Below are 21,236 nucleotides of genomic sequence, written 5' to 3'. Positions count from 1 at the left end.
AGGAGCAAAGATTACCTGAAACACAAGTGCAACCCAACCAGGCATCTTGAATGACAATAGCACTAGGGGTGAAAAGAGTGATTACAAAGCACTCACCATGTAAATACATCATAAATACACAGAGAAGTTGGATTTTGGTCACATCATACCAGGGATTTGATTCCTCCTTTTCATTCATATTAAATAGCGATTATTCGGGTACTTAAATGCTCATGTTATAGGACTTTTCAAAGATATTGACTTAATGCTGTCACTGCGGTTCAATGGTATTTGAACATGTTGAACAATTTACTGTTTGTGTGTCTGTTCATTGGTTTATTTCCCCTATGTGACAGCTTCATCACAGAATTGGCATGATCTATCTTCTGTCCACCTTATCTAAGTATTTCATCACATACTGTAGCAAATTGCAAATATCTATATAGATGTCAAATTAGTCCACTTTACAAAGTTTTCAAAATTCATACCTTGATAAGCTGCAACAGTTAACAAGTAAAACAAAAACACAGACTCAGCATAAAAAGGGAATAGTCAATCATTTCTGCTTTAGGATTTACTATCAAATAATGTTTCTTGAGGGACTGATTGCCCTCTTGTCCCAGTGAGCGACGCTGGAGGAGGGAGCCCCTAGATGAGAGCTATTGTAAGAGCTGCTAATACGAACCAGATGTTAAACTTGTGTCCTCAAAATGAATGGGCCTATTGGGAAACCAAAGGCGGGTCTCACGGGACATTCCAGTGAAGGCTAAGCTGATTGGTTCATATTGAAACAACATGGCCAAGATAAACGAAAGATTTTCAAGAAAGTTTGTCTCTGGACTCTGAATCTAAAATAAATCGTTAGGGCTAAAGGAGGAGCTTAGCTCATCCTCTAAGGAAAACAGAGCGTTTTGCAAGTGACTGACACACATGATGACTGTGGCGCCAGGGAACCTAGGTCTAGGGCCCAGTTGTGCAGCCTGGTCTCATAGACTAGACGTAACATAATAAAAGTATATCCGAGATACTCAAATGAGTGTGATATGTTACGTTTGACGTGGTTACATAAGACAGAAGGTTACTTAAGGCAAAAGGGTGGATGGGCGGGCAGTTAATGCGAACATCTAGCAGCACAAAGGTTGCATGTTCAAATCTCATCTCGGAAAACTTAATAATTTTAGCAACTTTGCAACTACTTAACATGTTAGCTAACCCTTCCCCTAACCCTAAACCCTTTAGCCTAACTTCGAACCATAACCTTAACCTCTAACCCAGCTAACATTAGCATTAGCCATCTAGCTAATGTTAGCCACAACAAATTGGAATTCGGAGCATTCATACGTTTTGCAAATTCTTAACATATTGTAAGAATTGCAATTCATAACATATCATACGAATTGAAATGTGTAACAACATATCATACTAAATGAATGATGGACATCTACAAATTAATCCATACCCATACGAAACGTAACATATCATAATAATTGGAGTGTTCCGGATTCACTTTTACTATGTTACGTCTACCCTTGAGTCCAGGTTGCAGCCAGAAGTTGTGGGCTGCTGCCTGGGCTGCATGGGAAGTGGGGATCATCGGCCAGGGCCGTGCTTCCTTTATGCTGATGTCACATAGCATCGAGGCTACAAGACTGCAGGGTATTACTTTTTCCAAATTGTTCTATTTATTTTCCCCTCGCGACTTGGATTGTTTTTGGAAGAGTACGGAGCTCAGCACAACTGAAATGGTCTTGTAGCTGCAGCAATAATACTTTTGTTTATTCAATCTGATAGAAAAGCTTTCTAAAGCTGTAATACATAGCATAAGTATCACAGCTTATCTGACGACACATCTTCCCTTGATCTGTTTATTTTCCAACCCAAATCCAGACAGTATGTGAAAAAACGGCAATGGTGTCATAGGGTCGAAATTCTAATAAAACCATTAAGATGACTTTTGTTTTACAGTTTAAACTCCATTTTTGCCATCATTTCATCAGCTATTTCAATACTGATTTTGTGTATTTTCTTTTTAAAAATGTGCATAATAATATTAAGTAATATAATTACACTAGCAGCTATTTATTTTCTAGGATCATGGGCAACAAACTTTGAGATATTAACAGACCTTGAAGGCTTCAGTAGGATTTTTTACATTTTTAAATCTGTGTTTGTGGAGCCTCTCTCTACAGCCCATTGGCAACAGGAGTCTGGAGAAGCATTTCGACACAGGAAGCAGCTCTGTGGCCACAGTTTGCACCCCTACTATCTCCATCAGACAACAGTCCTCCCCCTTTCACCTACATTGAGGTTGTCGACATAAGCGTTTATGAAACGCTTATATACAGCTTATGGATGTGTTATGTATAGGCTAGGTCTTCATGTAGGTACCCCTCAAATAAAGTGTTACCTAATTCTCACTGTGATATTACAGAAAAGCGTTCTGCCCTAGTGAGCTAGGGCAGTAATTGTACTGTACCACGTTAAAAATAATAAAGTCAAGGTCTAATAGTGACATGGTAATTAACTTAAGGCAGGCATGTAGCTACAGTAGGTGAGGTAGTTCTCAGTTCTCAGTCTCTTCCGGCTCTCAGAGCTGTGTCGGTGCTCAACTGTACAAAGGTGAGGTTCTAAAAAGAGAAGCACACTTCTACACAATAGCTGGAAAGCAGGAGTGCGGCGGTGCTTTCCTCTGTCAGTGGGCCGCCAGCCTGTTTTGTAAGCACTTCCATCCTGTGAAAGCCCCTGGTAGACCTCCACCTGCTAGTTAGCCCAGGGAGGGAGGGAAGGAGAGAGGGAGGGAGGGAGAGAGGGAGGGAGAGAGAGGGAAGGAGGGATGGAGGCGCCTCCAAAGCCAGCCTCTCCCCCTCATTTCACTGGCGCCAGCTCTCAATGGGCCCTGCACTTTGATTATTTGTGTTAACAGTTAATTTAGCACCACAGACACATGTGTAAAAGCTGGCTTCACTTCCTCATGCATCACCAACAAATGGGACTTTTATGAGTTCTTTTTCACAGGGCCACCCCCCTCTCTTCTCCTCACTCTCTCTCTCTCTAACCCTCCACAGAGTAGTGGAGTGACACTCCGCCACTCTCCACCTCCACCCCTAACTCCCTCCACCCTTCTTTTCAACCCCCGCCTCCACTTGCTGCTTGGTTCGGTCCTAATCTCTTCCACATCTTGCATGAGAGAGTTATTTCTGGCTCCTCTGTTCCCAATGGTTGCATTATCAGGAATACATTTCATGTCAATTTATGGTTGGTTAATACCACAGAGAGACTCTTTGTTATTGAGATTTGCTCTCGATCCAGTTGAAAAGTAAAAGCTCAAACCCCAACCCCCTGAAAAAAAAGGTTTCTGCCACATTTTCTCAACTTCTTCCCCTATTTGGATCATGCAGGGCTCACAGAAATAACTGCAGGAAGAATTCAAAGAATAAGTGTTTCCTAAGCCCTAATTATAGTCACAATTAAATGCAGTAAAGGGGGAGAGACAGTTTATTGAAACAGTTGACTCCTGAGTTTTATAAGTAATCATAAGGACTCCCAAGCCCTTGAGGACCACTGTCATCTGAGTACCAATGTTTAAAACCTAATTTTGAATAAATATCTTGATAAAGCTGATACTCTGGCTGCACATGTTCAGTTTCAGCGTATGGAATAACTATGTAGGCTATGATCTCCACTCACAAAAAAATCCCCACCCTGGGCTCTCAGTGGAACAACACTCCCAAGGGTGTTTCAGGGGGAGTGAGTGAGTGAGTGAGTGAGTGAGTGAGTGAGTGAGTGAGTGAGTGAGTGAGTGAGTGAGTGAGTGAGTGAGTGAGTGAGTAAGAAAAGCATCTTGGATGATAATGTAGATGGCTAGTTGAGCTAAGACACTGATAGTTATTTGAAGGGAACTGTGCTGAGAGAGCACAAACTAGCCACAGCACACATGGGCTCATGCCCGAAGTATGCTAGCAGAAGGCCACAGGAGCCATGGAAATATTTGGACATCTTTTTTTGCTCCCTCTGCTCGTCTGCGATGTAACCAACTGCATCATTTTTTGTGTGGTTAAGAGGCACGTTTTCATGTGGCTTGAGGGAGGCAGAGCGTTCAGAAGTTTGGCCTCTCTTGTTTTTCTTGCATTTGAACCGCTCAACATGAGAAAAATGTGACCCAGCATCCCAGTTTGTCCCGTAAGGCTGACGCATATGTCATCCAAATCATGATGCCATGTCCTTTCTTAACTCTGAATATGAACATTGATTCATCATATACCACAATGTTCCACAACGAAATAACATTAAAGAGCTATAAACTGTAAACATAGTTTCCGTTTGGCAGCTAGCTGTATAAGGTCACTGTTTGATCTTGTTTGATGTGCTCTGGAGTGTAGAGACTCCAGTTATAATTGGTTATCAACGCACGAGAATTATTTTGACGTAGTCCACTTTTCCCCCTTCTGTGGCAGATGGGGTCTGGTCTGACCGGGCACGCCACTCCTCTGAGCACATGAGAGTACCATGAAAATCAGGCCTCCGTGTAGGTTTCATCTCCTTAGTACTGTGACAAGCCGGGTAATGCTGCAGATTTGACAGATATGGGCCTGTTGAATGGCAGGTGAATTACACTGAAGAGAACAACAACAATGCAATGATGTCAGCTCTGTGTCAATGCTTTGGAAAATACTGTTTTGAAAAGAATAAAGCAAACCAGACGCTGAAATATTAATCAAAGACGTTGGCACGAACCGGAGACAGAAGACTTCATTATCATTCACAGAGCATGCAACAAGAGACTGATGAATGCTGACCAAGCTAACTCAAGCCAAGCCCCAGGGACAGTGAGGAGTCATTCATATAATAATAAGCTCTTCTCTTCTTTTCCCTTCTCCTCCTATCCTCTGTTCACTCTTCTCTTGTCTTCTTCTCTTCAAGAGGACCCGGGGGGACAGTGATGTAGGAGCCGAGGAGGCTGGTGGGTGGAGCTATAGGAGGATGGGCTCATTGTAATGGCTGTAATAGGATTAATGGAACTAAGTCAAACATCTGGTTTCCATATGTTTGATGTGTTTGATGCCGTTCCATTCATTCCATACCAGCCATTACAATGAGCCTGTCCTCCCATAGCTCCTCCCACCAGCCTCCACTGGTGAGGAGTCATTGTGGGGTGAAGGCTCCTCTCTTCAAGACAACCAGGGCTGATGATGACCACCAGGCTCCATCTAACACAAAGCCCAGGATTCCCTCCTCTTCCTTCCCAGCATTGTTTGACATCCTGCAAGGCCAGGGTCCCAGCTCTCTGTGGTCCTGTAGCCACTGCCTGCCACAATAGCACCAACCAACTAACCAGCCAATGCCCAAGGCTCTGGGCATGGAAGTGTGACAACGGGGACAGACAGCAGCAGTCAGCTCAGCTCAGCTCAGCTTTATGGGATGTGACCAATGACTGCTGGGGATGTGACACACTTCTTTTCCTCAACAATTAACTACATGACAAAGCAAAACGCCTGACACGACATGAAAGTCTAACTTGACATTAAAGTCATGATGGACTCAGTCTGACAAATTTGTCGTGATAGGCCTATTTTACTATCTATCCCGCAGTATGTAAAAGTGAACTTATACGGTTAGATGCACTACATACTACCAAAGTATGTGGACACCTGCTCGTCAAACATCTCATTGCAAAATCCCAGGCATTAATATGGAGTTGGTCCCCCCTCTGCTGCTATAGAAGGCTTTCCACTAGACGTTGGTACAGTGCTGCTGGGTCAGCCAAAAGAGCAATAGTGAGGTCGGGCACTGATGTTGGCCGATTAGGGCTGGCTTGCAGTCGGCGTTCCAATTCATCCCAAAGCTTTTCGATGGCGTTGAGGTCAGGGCGCTATGCAGGCCAGTCAAGTTCTTCCACACCGATCTCGATAAACCATTTCTGTATGGACCTCGCTTTGTGCACGGGGTCATTGTTATGCTGAAACAGGAAAGGGCCTTCCTTAAACTGTTGCCACAGAGTTGGAAGCACGTAATTGTCTAGAATGTTATTGTATGCTGTAGCGTTAAGGTTTCCCTTCACTGGAACTAAGGGGCCCAGTCCAAACCATGACAAACAGCCCCAGACTATTATTCCTCCTCCCCCAAAATGTACAGTTGGCACTATGCATTTGGACAGGTAGCGTTCTCCTGGCATCCACCGAAAACCCAGATTCGTCTGTCGGAATGCCAGATGTTGAAGCGGAATTCAACACTCCAGAGAACGCATTTCCAATGCTCTCAATGGCGGGACGCTTGATACCAATCCAGCCGACACTTGGGATTGTGCATGGTGATCTTAGGCTTGTGTGCGGCTGTTCGGCCATGGAAACCCATTTCATGAAGCTCCCAACGAACAGTTCTTGTGCTGACGTTGCTTCCAGAGGCAGTTTGATGAATGTTGCAACCGAGGACAGGCAATTTTTACACGCTTCAGCACTTGGAGGGTCTCGTTCTGTGAGCTTGTGTGGCCTATCACTTCGTGGCTGAGCTGTTGTTGCTCCTAGACGTTTCCACTTCACAATAACAGCACCTACAGCTGACCGGGGCAGCTCTAGCAGGGCAGAAATTTGATGAACTGACTTGTTGGAAAGGTGGCATCCTATGACAGTGCCACGTTGAAAGTCACTGAGCTCTTCAGTAAGGCCATTCTACTGCCAGTGTCTGTCTATGGAGATTGCATGGCGGTGTGCTCATATTTATACAGCTTTCAGCAACGGGTGTGGCTGAAATAGCCGAATCCACTAATTTGAAGGGGTGTCCACATGCTTTTGTATATATAGTGTATTTTGGTTCTGAATATGAACAGAATGCGCTCGTCATAGGTCAATACGGATACAGAATATCATCCAAATGTTATATTATACATAGACTGCTTTATATAACACTGGGGGAAATGGCGTGATGGACTGAACAACCTCAACATGTTGCACATTCCATATGGCCGTATGTTTAAGAGCAAAGCAGGCTGGACATTCTGACTCCTCCAGAGTTTGGTTGCTGTTGCACACAGTCCTCTGCTCAATACTAATAATAATGTTACTGATGGCATCGCACTGAGAGCAGGATTAGTGCTTAAACTGCTGGATGAGAGTCGCCGGCGGGCCGCAGCCGTCCCTGCTTTGGCTGCCATACACATGGGATTTGACTTGACTTTCTTAAACATCAGAAAAATGGGAAGGCAACAATCTTTTTCATTTAAGAGCAATTAAGTGGATCCCAGTCAGAATCACTGGCTCCAGCGTGCTGCGGCGCGAGGGAGGTTATTTGGGGGGGGGGGGTTTATTACCCATTTCCTTTCCCCTTGCGCCAGCAGCAGGAATGCTCAATTTTCTTTCACTAAAAGCCACATTCCAAATGCCAGAAACACATATACAAGGACCACCATGGGCCAGTGCTTCCCTAAACATACGAAGAGGCATTATAAGGGCCCTCTAACACTGGAGAAGTGTTGTGTTCCAACATTTATAGTGAGGTAATTAGAAACATCCAGACGTAATTTAATAGTTCCCGCAGAGTAGAGACATGAAGTCTACTGACTTTTCTCTCCTCTGTATAAATAACTTGGAATGCAATAAGTACACAGCTTATTTGTTCATATTCTTTACCTCCTTTCTCAACATTCAGTCAGTTGATGTGAGGCCCTCTTTAATATCACACTGGCCACATATTAAGTGGCAATAAATAGGCTATTTGAATTGATGTTTCAGATAGTATGTTTATTATCATCATACAACATCAGCCATAAGATATCAGCGAACTTCCCCTTGACTAACTGATATATCATTCTATGGATCTTGCATTCCAATAGCCATGAGCACAACGTGCCATAAGTATAAACAGGCTGACTGAAGCCCAGCTCTCTGCATGAGTATTGTACTTTGAAGTGCCTGTCAATATCCCTAGCAAGCAGACATGCGGTTCCAATCTGTCCCTTTTCTCACAATGAGAAGAGGCCATTCATGTACTAGCTCACCACTGTAAATGCAGCACTTGAATGTGTGAGCAAATCCCCCCCCCCCCTTCAGTAGAAAACCATGCCTTTTTCTGTTATCATCAACATCAAAAAATTCTCATCTATAGATAAATAACAAGCCTAATAGTGAGAAATATCTTGTTCTCTGTAGTTCCAGGTTACCATTGTTGAAATACAGTGTGTGCCTCCTTTCTCTGAAAATGGGCCTCAAATTTGCTTCAATCTTAGAACAAGTAAATTATCTTTATCTTTTCGTTTTGTTTATCGACTTCAACTAGGCCTATTACAGTGCCTACAGAAAGTTCATTTTCTTTTGCATTACAAATTGTGACTGAAATAGAATTATTATTTTTTTAAATGTCATTGATCTACACAAAATATGCCATAATGTCAAAGTGAAAAGAAAATTCTACCCATTTCTACAAATGAATACAGTGTCACGTTCTGACCTTAGTTCCTTTGTTTTGTATTTTGTATTAGTATGGTCAGGGCGTGAGTTGTGTGGGTTGTCTATGTTCGTTTTTCTATGATTTTCTATTTCTGTGCTTGGCCTGGTATGGTTCTCAATCAGAGGCAGCTGTCAATCGTTGTCCCTGATTGTCCTACATATTGTCCTACATATTTAGGTAGCCTGTTTTCGATTGTGTTTTTTGGGTGGTTGTTTTCAGTCGTTGTGTGTCTACACTAGACATAACTGTTCCGGTTGTTTCTTTGTTGTTTTGTTATTCAGTGTTCAGTTTACTTTATTAAAAAGATGAATATGTACCACGCTGCGCATTGGTCCTCACCTTATTCCACTGACGACGGCCGTTACATACAATGTAAATAACTCAAATATAGTCATTGCATAAGTATTCAACCCCTTTGTTTAGGCATGCCTAAATAAGTTCAGAAGTCAAATTTGGCTTAAGAAATCGTAATAAGTCATATGGATTTTTGAATGACGACCTTCTGTCCCCCATACATACAACATCTTGTCACGCCCTGATCTGTTTCACCTGTCCTTGTGACTGTCTCAACCCCCTCCAGGTGTCATTGATTTTCCCCAGTGTATTTATCCCTGTGCTTCCTGTCTCTCTGTGCCAGTTTGTCTTGTATGTTTTTCCAAGTCAACCAGCGGTTTTCCGTTCTCCTGCTTTTTGCTATTCTCCTTTTTCTAGTCCTCCCAGTTTTGACCCTTGCCTGTTTCTGGACTTTGTACCTGCCTGCCTTGACCATGAGCCTGTCTGCCACTCTGTACCTCCTGAACTCTGATCTGGTTTTGACCTTTTGCCTGTGCACGACCATTCTCTTGCCTACTCCTTTTGGATGAATAAACATTGTAAGACTTCAACCATCTGCCTCCTGTGTGTGCATCTGGGTTGTGCTTTGTGTCATAACATCAGTAAGGTCCCTCAGTCAAGTATTGAATTTCAAGCACAGATTCAACTACAAAGACCAGGGAGCTTTTCGAAAGCATCATAAAGAAGGGCAGTAATTGGTAGATGGTTAACAATAACAAATCAGACATTTAATTTACTGTATCCTTAAGCATGGTCAAGTTAATAATAATGCTGTGGATGATGTATTAAACCACCCAGACACATCAAAGATGCAGTCGTCCTTCTGAACTGAACTGCAGGACAGGAAGGAAACTACTTAGGGATGTCACCATGAGGCCATTGGTGATTTTAAAGCAACTACAAGAGTTCAATGGCTGTGATAGAAAACTGTGGATGGATCAACAATATTGTAGTGACTCCACAATAAAAAAGATACATATATTTTATTTAACTAGGCAAGTCAGTTAATAACAAATTCTTATTTACAATGACGGTCTACACCGGCCAACCCCGAATGATGCTGGGCCAATTGTGCACCGCCCTATGGGGCTTAAAGGTTAAATAAAAAAATATGTTTGGGGCAAATCCAATACAACATATCACTGAGTAACTGCCTCCTTATTTTCAAGCATGATGGTGGCTGCATCATGCTAATGAGTATGCTTGACATCGGCAAAGAGTTTTACAGGATGACAAGAAACAGAATGAAGCTAAGCACAGGTAAAGTCCTAGAGGAAAACCTGCTTCAGTCTGCTTTACACCAGACACTGGGAGTAGAATTCATCTTTCAGCAGAACTATGACCTACAATACAAAGTCTAATCTACACTGGAGTTGCTAACCAAGACAGTGAATGTTCATGAGTGACCAAGCTACAGTTTTGACTTAAATATGTTTGAAAATCTATGGCCAGACTTGAAAATGTCTGTCTAGCCATGATCTCCAACACCTTGACAGAGCTTGAAAATATTAACTTTTTATGGCTGCAGGGGCAGTATTGAGTAGCTTGGATGAAAAGGTGCCCATTCTAAATGGCCAGCTCCTCAGTCTCAGTTGCTAATATATGCATATTATTATTAGTATTGGATAGAAAACACTCTAAAGTCAAAATATTGTCTGTGAGTATAACAGAACTGATATTGCAGGCCAAACCCTGAGGAAAACAAAACAGGAAGTGGCTTCTATTTTGAAAACTCCATGTTCCATAGCCTCCCTTTGCTGGATTTAAAGGGATATGAACCAGCTTCCTCAAGGTGTCAACAGTCTTCAGACATAGTTTCAGGCTGTTATTTTGAAAAATGAGCCAGAACAATAACATCGGGTCAAGTGGTCACATGAGTTTTGCTCGCGCAACAGAGTTTAGATAGGTATTGCTTTTCCCTCTCCTACTGTGAAAGACATTTGCGGTTGATATATTATCGATTATATATTTTAAAAACAACCTGAGGATTGATTTAAAAAAAAGTTTGACATGTTTCTGTGGACATTATGGAAACTATTTGGAATTTTCGTCTGCATTGTCGTGACTGCTCTTTCCTGTGGATTTCTGAACAACGCGACAAACAAACGGAGGTATTTTGGATAGAAAAAAAATCTTTATGGAACAAAAGGAACATTTGTTGTGTAACTGGGAGTCTCGTGAGTGAAAACATCCAAAGATCATCAAAGGTAAACGATTAATTTGATTGCTTTTCTGATTTTCGTGACCAAGCTTCCTGATGCTAAGTGTCCTTAATGTTTTGTTGTGCTATTGATAAACTTACAGAAACGCTTGGATTGCTTTCGCTGTCAAGCATAATTTCAAAATCTGACACGACAGGTGGATTAACAAAAGGCTAATCTGTGTTTTCCTATATTGCACTTGTGATTTCATGAATATAAATATTTGTAGTAATATTTATTGAATGTAGCGCTATGCTATTCAGTGGTTTTTGATGACACTTATCTCGTTAGTGGGATTGCAGCCATAACAAGTTTAAATGGGTCAAATATTGCATAATATTGGTGTGTAAAAGCTCTTATGAGACTTCCCTAAGAAGGAGACTGACAGCTGAAATTGCTGCCAGAGTGTTTGTAACATTATTTAACATTAATCTAAAAAACAATATATACAGTGGGGAGAACAAGTATTTGATACACTGCTGATTTTGCAGGTTTTCCTACTTACAAAGCATGTAGAGGTCTGTAATTTTTATCATAGGTACACTTCAACTGTGAGACACGGAATCTAAAAAAAAATCCAGAAAATCACATTGTATTGATTTTTAAGTAATTAATTTGCATTTTATTGCATGACATAAGTATTTGATACATCAGAAAAGCAGAACTTAATATTTGGTACAGAAACCTTTGTTTGCAATTACAGAGATCATACGTTTCCTGTAGTTCTTGACCAGGTTTGCACACACGGCAGCAGGGATTTTGGCCCAGTCCTCCATACAGACCTTCTCCAGATCCTTCAGGTTTTGGGGCTGTCGCTGGGCAATGCAGACTTTTAGCTCCCTCCAAAGATTTTCTATTGGGTTCAGGTCTGGAGATTGGCTAGGCCACTCCAGGACCTTGAGATGCTTCTTACGGAGCCACTCCTTAGTTTCCCTGGCTGTGTGTTTCGGGACGTTGTCATGCTGGAAGACCCAGCCACGACCCATCTTCAATGCTCTTACTGAGGGAAGGAGGTTGTTGGCCAAGATCTCGCGATACATGGCCCCATCCATCCTCCCCTCAATACGGTGCAGTCGTCCTGTCCCCTTTGCAGAAAAGCATCCCCAAAGAATGATGTTTCCACCTCCATGCAAGGGGGACCTTGCGTGCGCTGCAGGATTTTAATCCATGACGGCGTAGTGTGTTACTAATGGTTTTCTTTGAGACTATGGTCCCAGCTCGCTTCAGGTCATTGACCGGGTCCTGCTGTGTAGTTCTGGGCGGATCCCTCACCTTCCTCATGATCATTGATGCCCCACGAGGTGAGATCTTGCATGGAGCCCCAGACAGAGGGTGATTGACCGTCATCTTGAACTTCTTCCATTTTCTAATAATTGCGCCAACAGTTGTTGCCTTCTCACCAAGCTGCTTGCCTATTGTCCTGAAGCCCATCCCAGCCTTGTGCAGGTCTACAATTTTATCCCGGATGTCCTTACATAGCTCTCTGGTCTTGGCCATTGTGGAGAGGTTGGAGTCTGTTTGATTGAGTGTGTGGACCGGTGTCTTTTAAACAGGTAACGAGTTCAAACAGGTGCAGTTAATACAGGTAATGAGTGGAGAACAGGAGGGCTTCTTAAAGAAAAACTAACAGGTCTGTGAGAGCCGGAATTCTTACTGGTTGGTAGGTAATCAAATACTTATGTCATGCAATAAAATGCTAATTAATTATGTAAAAATCATACAATGTGATTTTCTGGATTTTTGTTTTAGATTCCGTCTCTCACAGTTGAAGTGTACCTATGATAAAAATTACAGACCTCTACATGCTTTGTAAGTAGGAAAACCTGCAAAATCGGCAGTGTATCAAATACTTGTTCTCCTCACTGTATATATGCAAATTCTCCCACTTAAAAAGATGAGAGAGGCATCATAGGTACATTTCAACTATGACAGACAAAATGAGAAAAAAAATCCAGAAAATCACATTGTAGGATTTTTATTTGCAAATTATGGTGGAAAATAAGTATTTGGTCATCTACAAACAAGCAAGACCTGTAACCTCTTCTTTAAGAGGCTCCTCTGTCCTCCACTCGTTACCTGTAGTAATGGCACCTGTTTGAACTTGTTATCAGTATAAAAGACCCCTGTCCAGAATCTCAAACAGTCACACTCCAAATTCCACTATGACCAAGACCAAAGAGCTGTCAAAGGACACCACAAACAAAATTGTAGACCTGAACCAGGTTGGGAAGACTGAATCTGCAATAGGTAAGCAGCTTGGTTTGAAGAAATCAACTGTGGGAGCAATTATTAGGAAATGGAAGACATACAAGACCACTGATAATTTTTTGTTTATTTATTTTTATTTCACCTTTATTTAACCAGGTAGGCTAGTTGAGAACAAGTTCTCATTTGCAACTGCGACCTGGCCGAGATAAAGCATAGCAGTGTGAACAGACAACACAGAGTTACACATGGAGTAAACAATTAACAAGTCAATAACACAGTAGAAAAAAAGAGAGTCTATATACATTGTGTGCAAAAGGCAGGAGGAGGTAGGCGAATAATTACAATTTTGCAGATTAACACTGGAGTGATAAATTATCAGATGGTCATGTACAGGTAGAGATATTGGTGTGCAAAAGAGCAGAAAAGTAAATAAATATAAACAGTATGGGAATGAGGTAGGTAAAATTGGGTGGGCTATTTATCGATAGACTATGTACAGCTGCAGCGATCGGTTAGCTGCTCAGATAGCAGATGTTTGAAGTTGGTGAGGGAGATAATAGTCTCCAATTTCAGCGATTTTTGCAATTCGTTCCAGTTACAGGCAGCAGAGATCTGGAACGAAAGGTGGCCAAATGAGGTGTTGGCTTTAGGGATGATCAGTGAGATACACCTGCTGGAGCGCGTGCTACGGGTGGGTGTTGCCATCGTGACCAGTGAACTGAGATAAGGCGGAGCTTTACCTAGCATGGACTTGTAGATGACCTGGAGCCAGTGGGTCTGGCGACGAATATGTAGCAAGGGCCAGCCGACTAGAGCATACAGGTTGCAGTGGTGGGTGGTATAAGGTGCTTTAGTAACAAAACGGATAGCACTGTGATAAACTGCATCCAGTTTGCTGAGTAGAGTGTTGGAAGCTATTTTGTAGATGACATCGCCGAAGTCAAGGATCGGTAGGATAGTCAGTTTTACTAGGGTAAGTTTGGCGGCGTGAGTGAAGGAGGCTTTGTTGCGGAATAGAAAGCCGACTCTAGATTTGATTTTAGATTGGAGATGTTTGATATGAGTCTGGAAGGAGAGTTTACAGTCTAGCCAGACACCTAGGTACTTATAGATGTCCACATATTCTAGGTCGGAACCATCCAGGGTGGTGATGCTAGTCGGGCGTGCGGGTGCAGGCAGCGAACGGTTGAAAAGCATGTATTTGGTTTTACTAAGGTTTAAGAGCAGTTGGAGGCCACGGAAAGAGTGTTGTATGGCATTGAAGCTCGTTTGGAGGTTAGATAGCACAGTGTCCAAGGACGGGCCGGAAGTATACAGAATGGTGTCGTCTGCGTAGAGGTGGATCAGGGAATCGCCCGCAGCAAGAGCCACATCATTGATATATACAGAGAAAAGAGTCAGTCCGAGAATTGAACCCTGTGGCACCCCCATAGAGACTGCCAGAGGACCGGACAGCATGCCCTCCGATTTGACACACTGAACTATGTCTGCAAAGTAGTTGGTGAACCAGGCAAGGCAGTCATCAGAAAAACCGAGGCTACTGAGTCTGCAGATAAGAATATGGTGATTGACAGTGTCGAAAGCCTTGGCAAGGTCGTTGAAGACAGCTGCACAGTACTGTCTTTTATCAATGGCGGTTATGATAATCTCCCTCGATCTGGGCTCCCGTGGGTTCAAAATGATCACAAGAACGGTGAGTAAAAATCCCAGAACCACACGGGGGGACCTTGTGAATGACCTGCAGAGAGCTGGGACCAAAGTAACAAAGCCTACCATCAGTAACACTCTACGCCGCCAGGGACTCAAATCCTGCAGCGCTAGACGTGTCCCCCTGCTTAAGCCAGTACATGTCCAGGCCCATCTGAAGTTTGCTAGAGAGCATTTGGATGATCCAGAAGAAGATTGGGAGAATGTCATATGGTCAGATGAAACCAAAATGTAACTTTTTGGAAGAAAAAAAACTTGTTGTGTTTGGAGGACAAAGAATGCTGAGTTGCATCCAGAGAACACCATACCTACTGTGAAGCATGGGGTGGAAACATCATGCTTTGGGGCTGTGTTTCTGCAAAGGGACCAGGACGACTGATCCGTGTAAAGGAAAGAATGAATGGGGCCATGTATCGTGAGATTTTGAGTGAAAACCTCCTTCCATCAGCAAGGGCATTGAAGATGAAACGTGGCTGGGTCTTTCAGCATGACAATGATCCCAAACACACCGCCCGGGCAACGAAGGAGTGGCTTCGTAAGAAGCATTTCAAGGTCCTGGAATGGCCTAGCCAGTCTCCAGATCTCAACCCCATAGAAAATCTTTGGAGGGAGTTGAAAATCCGTGTTGCCCAGCAACATCTCCAAAACATCACTGCTCTAGAGGAGATCTGCATATGGGAATGGGCCAAAATACCAGCAACAGTGTGTGAAAACCTTGTGAAGACTTACAGAAAACGTTTGACCTCTGTCATTGCCAACAAAGGGTATATAACAAAATATTGAGATAAACTTTTGTTATTGACCAAATACTTATTTTCCACCATAATTTGCAAATAAATTCATTAAAAATCCTACAATGTGATTTTCTGTTTTTTTTCTCATTTTGTCTGTCATGGTTGAAATGTACCTATGATGAAAATTACAGGCCTCATCTTTTTAAGTGGGAGAACTTACACAATTGGTGGTTGACTAAATACTTTTTTGCCCCACTGTATATACTGTATATACAGTTGAAGTCGGATGTTTACATACATCTCAGCCAAATAAGTTTAAACTCAGTTTTTTACAATTCCTGACATTAAATCCTAGTAACAATTCCCTGTCTTAGGTCAGTTAGGATCATCACTTTATTTTAAGAATGTGAAATGTCAGAATAATAGTAGAGAAGTTTTTATTTCTTTCATCACATTCCCAGTGGCTCAGAAGTGTACATACACTCAATTAATATTTATGAGCATTGCTTTAGATTGTTTAACTTGGGTCAAACGTTTCGGGTAGCCTTCCACAAGCTTCCCACAATCAGTTTGGTGAATTTTGGCCCATTCCTCCTGACAGAGCTGGTGTAACTGAGTGAGGTTTGAAGGTCTCCTTGCTCGCACACGCTTTTTCAGTTCTGCTCACAAATGTTCTATAGGATTGAGTTCAAGGCTTTGAGATGACCACTCCAATACCTTGACTTCGTTGTCCTTAAGCCATTTTGCCACAACTTTGGAAGTATGCTTGGAGTCATTGTCCATTTGGAAGACCCATTTGCGATCAAGCTTGAACTTCATGACTGATGTCTTTAGGTTGCTTCAATATATTCACATCATTTTCCTACCTCATGATGCCATCTATTTTGTGAAGTGCACCAGTCCCTCCTGCAGCAAAGCACCCCCACAACATGATGCTGCCACCCCCATGCTTAACGGTTGGGATGATGTTCTTCGGCTTGCAAGCTTCCCCCTTTTTCTTTCAAACATAATGGTCATTATGGCCAAACAATTCTATTTTTATTTCATCAGACCAGAGGACATTTCTCCAAAAGGTACAATCTTTGTACCCATGTGCAGTTGCAAACCGTAGTCTGGCTTTTTTATGGAGGTTTTGGAGCAGTGGCTTCCACCTTGCTGAGCGGCCTTTCAGGTTATGTCGATATAGGACTCGTTTTTACTTTGGATATAGATACTTTTGTACCTGTTTCCTCCAGTATCTTCACAAGGTCCTTTGCTGTTATGCTGGAATTGGTTTGCACTTTTCGCACCAAAGTACGTTCATCTCTAGGAGACAGAACGCATCTCCTTCCTGAGCGGTATGACGACTGAGTGGTCCCATGGTGTTTGTACTTGTCACGCCATGACCATAGAGAGCCTTTTTATTCTCTATTTTGGTTAGGTCGTGGTGTGACTAGGGTGGGTGATCTTGTGCATTTATTTCTATGTTGGCCTAGTATGGTTCCCAATCAGAGGCAGCCGGTGTCTCTGATTGGGGATCATATTTAGGCCGGCATTTCCCCATTGGTTTTTGTGGGATCTTGTTTCTGTGTAGTTGCTTGTGAGCACTGTTTGAGCTTCACGTTTCGGTTGCTGTTTTTGTGAGTTTCCTTTGTTAAACATGTGGAACCCAATTCACGCTGCACGTTGGTCTGAGTATATTTCCAGTTCGTACGACGATCGTGACAGTACTTGCGTACTATTGTTTGTACAGATGAACGTGGTTCATTCAGGCGTTTGGAAATTGCTCACAAGGATGAACCAGACTTGTGGCGATCTACAATTCTTTTTCTGAGCTCTTGGCTGATTTCTTTTGATTTTCTCATGATGTCAAGCAAAGAGGCACTGATTTTCAAGGTAGGCCTTCAAATACATCTACAGATACACCTCCATTTGACTCAAATGATGTCAATTAGCCTATCAGAAGCTTCTAGAGCCATGACATCATTTTTAGGAATTTTCCAAGCTGTTTAAAGCCACAGTCAACTTAGCGTATGTAGATTTCTGACCCCCGGAATTGTGATACAGGGAATTATAAGTGAAATAATCTCTCTGTAAATAATTGTTTGAAAAATGACTTGTGTCATGTACAAAGTAGATGTCCTAACCAACTTGCCAAAAATATGGTTTGTAAACAATACATTTGTGGAGTGGTTGAAAAACAAGTTTTATTGACTCCAACCTAAGTGTATGTAAACTTTTGACTTCAACTGTATATTGATTCCACCTTGACAAAGGATACATTTTTTTGTAGATTCCCACTTTTCAACACAATAAAATATGAAGAAATCGAAGGGGGGTTGTAGACTTTCTAGGCACTGTATATGTTAACTCTCAATTTGCACAAGCTCAGACAATCACTAGGTTAAATCCTGTGAAATGTATGCGAAAATGTTTTTGCGATAGACACGTTCTCCATCTCCACTCATTCCTCCTGTCCTCTGGGCTGTAAAAAGAGACAAAGCTTTTTACAGTATGGACAGACAGAAGATGTGACCTTTTGTCCCAGGGGGGCAGAAGGTGAGAACTCTGGGAATCCACTAAGGAGGGCTGGCTCCAGAAGCCAGTCTGTAGACTAGCATCATGTCCTCCTCACCACATTCCTTCCCAACTTAGATCACTGAAACGCTCGCAGGCTACATTCAGCTCAGTCACTCAAACCCAAAGCAACATTTACTAATTTCACACATTTTCGAAAAGGTGGGAGACTGGTTGCCTGACTGCATGGGTAGAGAGCTGAGCGTGAGAGGACAGAGGATGTAAAAAGTGAAACAATGTCAGCATAAGCCTCCACTTGAGCTTCCTGCAGAAGGGGAGAGAGAGCCTTGAGAAAATAAGAAAAAGGATTAAAATTGAAGTCTTTATTGAGGTGTTCAGAGTTGAAATTCAGATTAGTGTGACGGTGCTGGAGGTTAAACAGTCAGGTGTGGATTTGCTGCTCCTATTGTTAAGATGAATCTCTCTCAGGTTAAATACTATATTATGTGGAGAGAAGTCTTCATAAGACAGCCTTTTTAGTAAACGCATTCTGGTAGAATGCAATAATATACACTGAGTGTACAAAACATTACAAACACCTTCCTAATATTGACTTTGCACCCCCTTTTGCCCTCAGATCAGCCTCAATTTGTCGGGACATGGACTACCAGGTGTTGAAAGAGTTCCACAGGGATGCTGGTCCATGTTGACTCCAATTCTTTCCACAGTTGTGTCAAGTTGGCTGGATGCCCTTTGGGTGGTGGACCATTCTTGACACTGTGAAATTGTGAAAAGGATGATAATGCCCTTTTAGTGTAAGAGCTGTTTGAAATTTCCGCCTGTTTAAGAGTTCCAAACCTCTCTGCCAATAACAGCAAATTTTCCGTTTTCCGCTCCACACTCAAACCACCCCAGCAGTCCATTCTTGCTTGAGAAATGACTCTTTGTTAAGAAGCGATTTTAGTTTATTTTTGACCATTTTAAATGAAAACCGCTACAGTGGACCTTTTACAACAGCCCCTACAATATCTTCAGACATACACTGAGTTCTTGATTCACTTAAACCGGTGCACCTGGCACCTACTACCATACCCCGTTCAAGGGCACTTACATGTTTTGGCTTGCCAATTCACCCTCTGAATGGCATACAAATCCTTCTTTAACCCGTCTCCTCCACTTCATCGACACTGATTGAAGTGGATTTAACAGGTGACATCAATAAGGGATCTTAGCTTCCATCTAGATTTACCTGATCAGTCTGTCATAGAAAGAACGGGTGTTCCTAATGTTTTGCACACTCAGTGTATTTCCTCTGCGTGTAACTAGGAATTTGGAAGGTTCTTCAAATTTGGGTAAAGTAAATCTGAGCTCTACTAATGACTTCAAATGGATTACTGCACGGTTATTGTGGTCAAAAGAAAAAAAGTATGTTGGATGTCTTTACCTTGCACTCCTATTTAGAATAAACAAATCCTCGTCATTCTACCTCAGCAGCAGGTACTTTATTGCATGTTCTGAGAGCAGATTCGAGAAGATTGCATTGTATTGTAATGACTAGTAAAAATGCACAATGACCTTACTCCCCGTTCTTGTGATAATTAACCCATACACCACCCAACAGCCAAACCACGGGGCTACTGGCTTGGGGCTTTGCACGTAGGGAACTCCATATCAGGTCACATCAAGTAAGAAGTTATACTAGCAATACTTCCTGTATGTTACCATACTTCTAATATATTGTAACATACTGTACTTCTCTCGTTTTCCTGTGAAACCATCTATTGATACAAAACCCTGGTCAAATATATCAGCACTCAGACAATAACTACATTCAAAGGCTCCTGACAAATGATGGAATAATTGTGTTCTCTATCTGGTTGCTTTTACGTCTCCAAGAGAGGACAGCTTGTGAGAGAAATAATCACTTGCGGGTGTCCAGAATGACGCCTTAATTACATAAATTAATCATTCATAGTTGGTGCTTTGCTTTGGACACCAATTCAAAAGCACAATGAAGACACATGGTGAATGCCGGCTAACAGGCAGGCAGCACTGCACAGCCCGAGTTGCTAGTGCAATTATTTTTTATTTTATTTCACATTTATTTAACCAGGAAGGCCAGTTGAGAACAAGTTCTCATTTACAACTGCGACTGGGCCAAAGTAAAGCAAAGCAGTGCGACACAAACAACAACAGTTACACATCAAATAAACAAACATACAGCCAATAACACAATAGAAAAGTCTATATACAGTGTGTGCAAATGAAGTAAGGTGAGGGAGGTAAGGCCTATAAATAAGCCATAGTGGCGAAATAATGACAATTTAGCAATTATCCGTACGACCTTGGGTGAGGCGGGTTGCAGGAAAGTATATTTCGTAGATAGAAAGTGAGATTAAAATATATACTAAAAAGACTGGCTATTTACAAGGGATAGGACATGAGATAAGACAAAGACAGATATACACGTCCTACTGCGCTGCCATCATGGAACAAGATCATGCATATAATTTTTCCCTTTGGTGAGCAGCTCTGTCTAAAGCATCTCTTTCTAAAGAGTAATGTAAACATGCGACAATGGAGACACTGGAGACAAACCTAAGCAGCATCATACTGCCTTTCAGAACAGTTATGACCCCAAGAGTAGAAACCCCAGTGAGAATAGAAAGCGCTCAGAAAACACCCAGTAGTGTGAACTCACAGTCATATAGCTCCCTCTAGGGGATGATTTCAGAGCTGATTAATTATAGAAAGGCAGATTTTTTTCCATTTCTTTTTAACCTTTATTTAACTAGGCAAGTCAGTTAAGAACAAATTCTTATTTTCAATGACGGCCTAGGAACAGTGGGTTAACTGCCTGTTCAGGGGCAGAACGACAGATTTGTACCTTGTCAGCTCGGGGATTTGAACTTGCAACCGTCCAACACTCTAACCACTAGGCTACCCTTATCTCAATCCTATTTCCTTGATTCCTCATGGAGAATATTAATTGTATTTAGTTGATTCCTCATTGAGCTCCTTCTCAAATCACATTGGAGGTCCAGGATGGAGAGGACACAAGGAGTCAAGGAAATACTATTTAGATTCAGTGGTGTAAAGTAGTTCAGTAAACATACTTTAAATGACTACTTAAGTCGTT

The sequence above is a fragment of the Oncorhynchus masou genome, chromosome 17 (genome assembly GCF_036934945.1).
Source record: "Oncorhynchus masou masou isolate Uvic2021 chromosome 17, UVic_Omas_1.1, whole genome shotgun sequence".
Taxonomy (NCBI): Eukaryota; Metazoa; Chordata; class Actinopteri; order Salmoniformes; family Salmonidae; genus Oncorhynchus; species Oncorhynchus masou.
The sequence above is the reverse complement of the archived record's forward strand: the minus strand, read 5'-3'. Positions refer to the sequence as shown.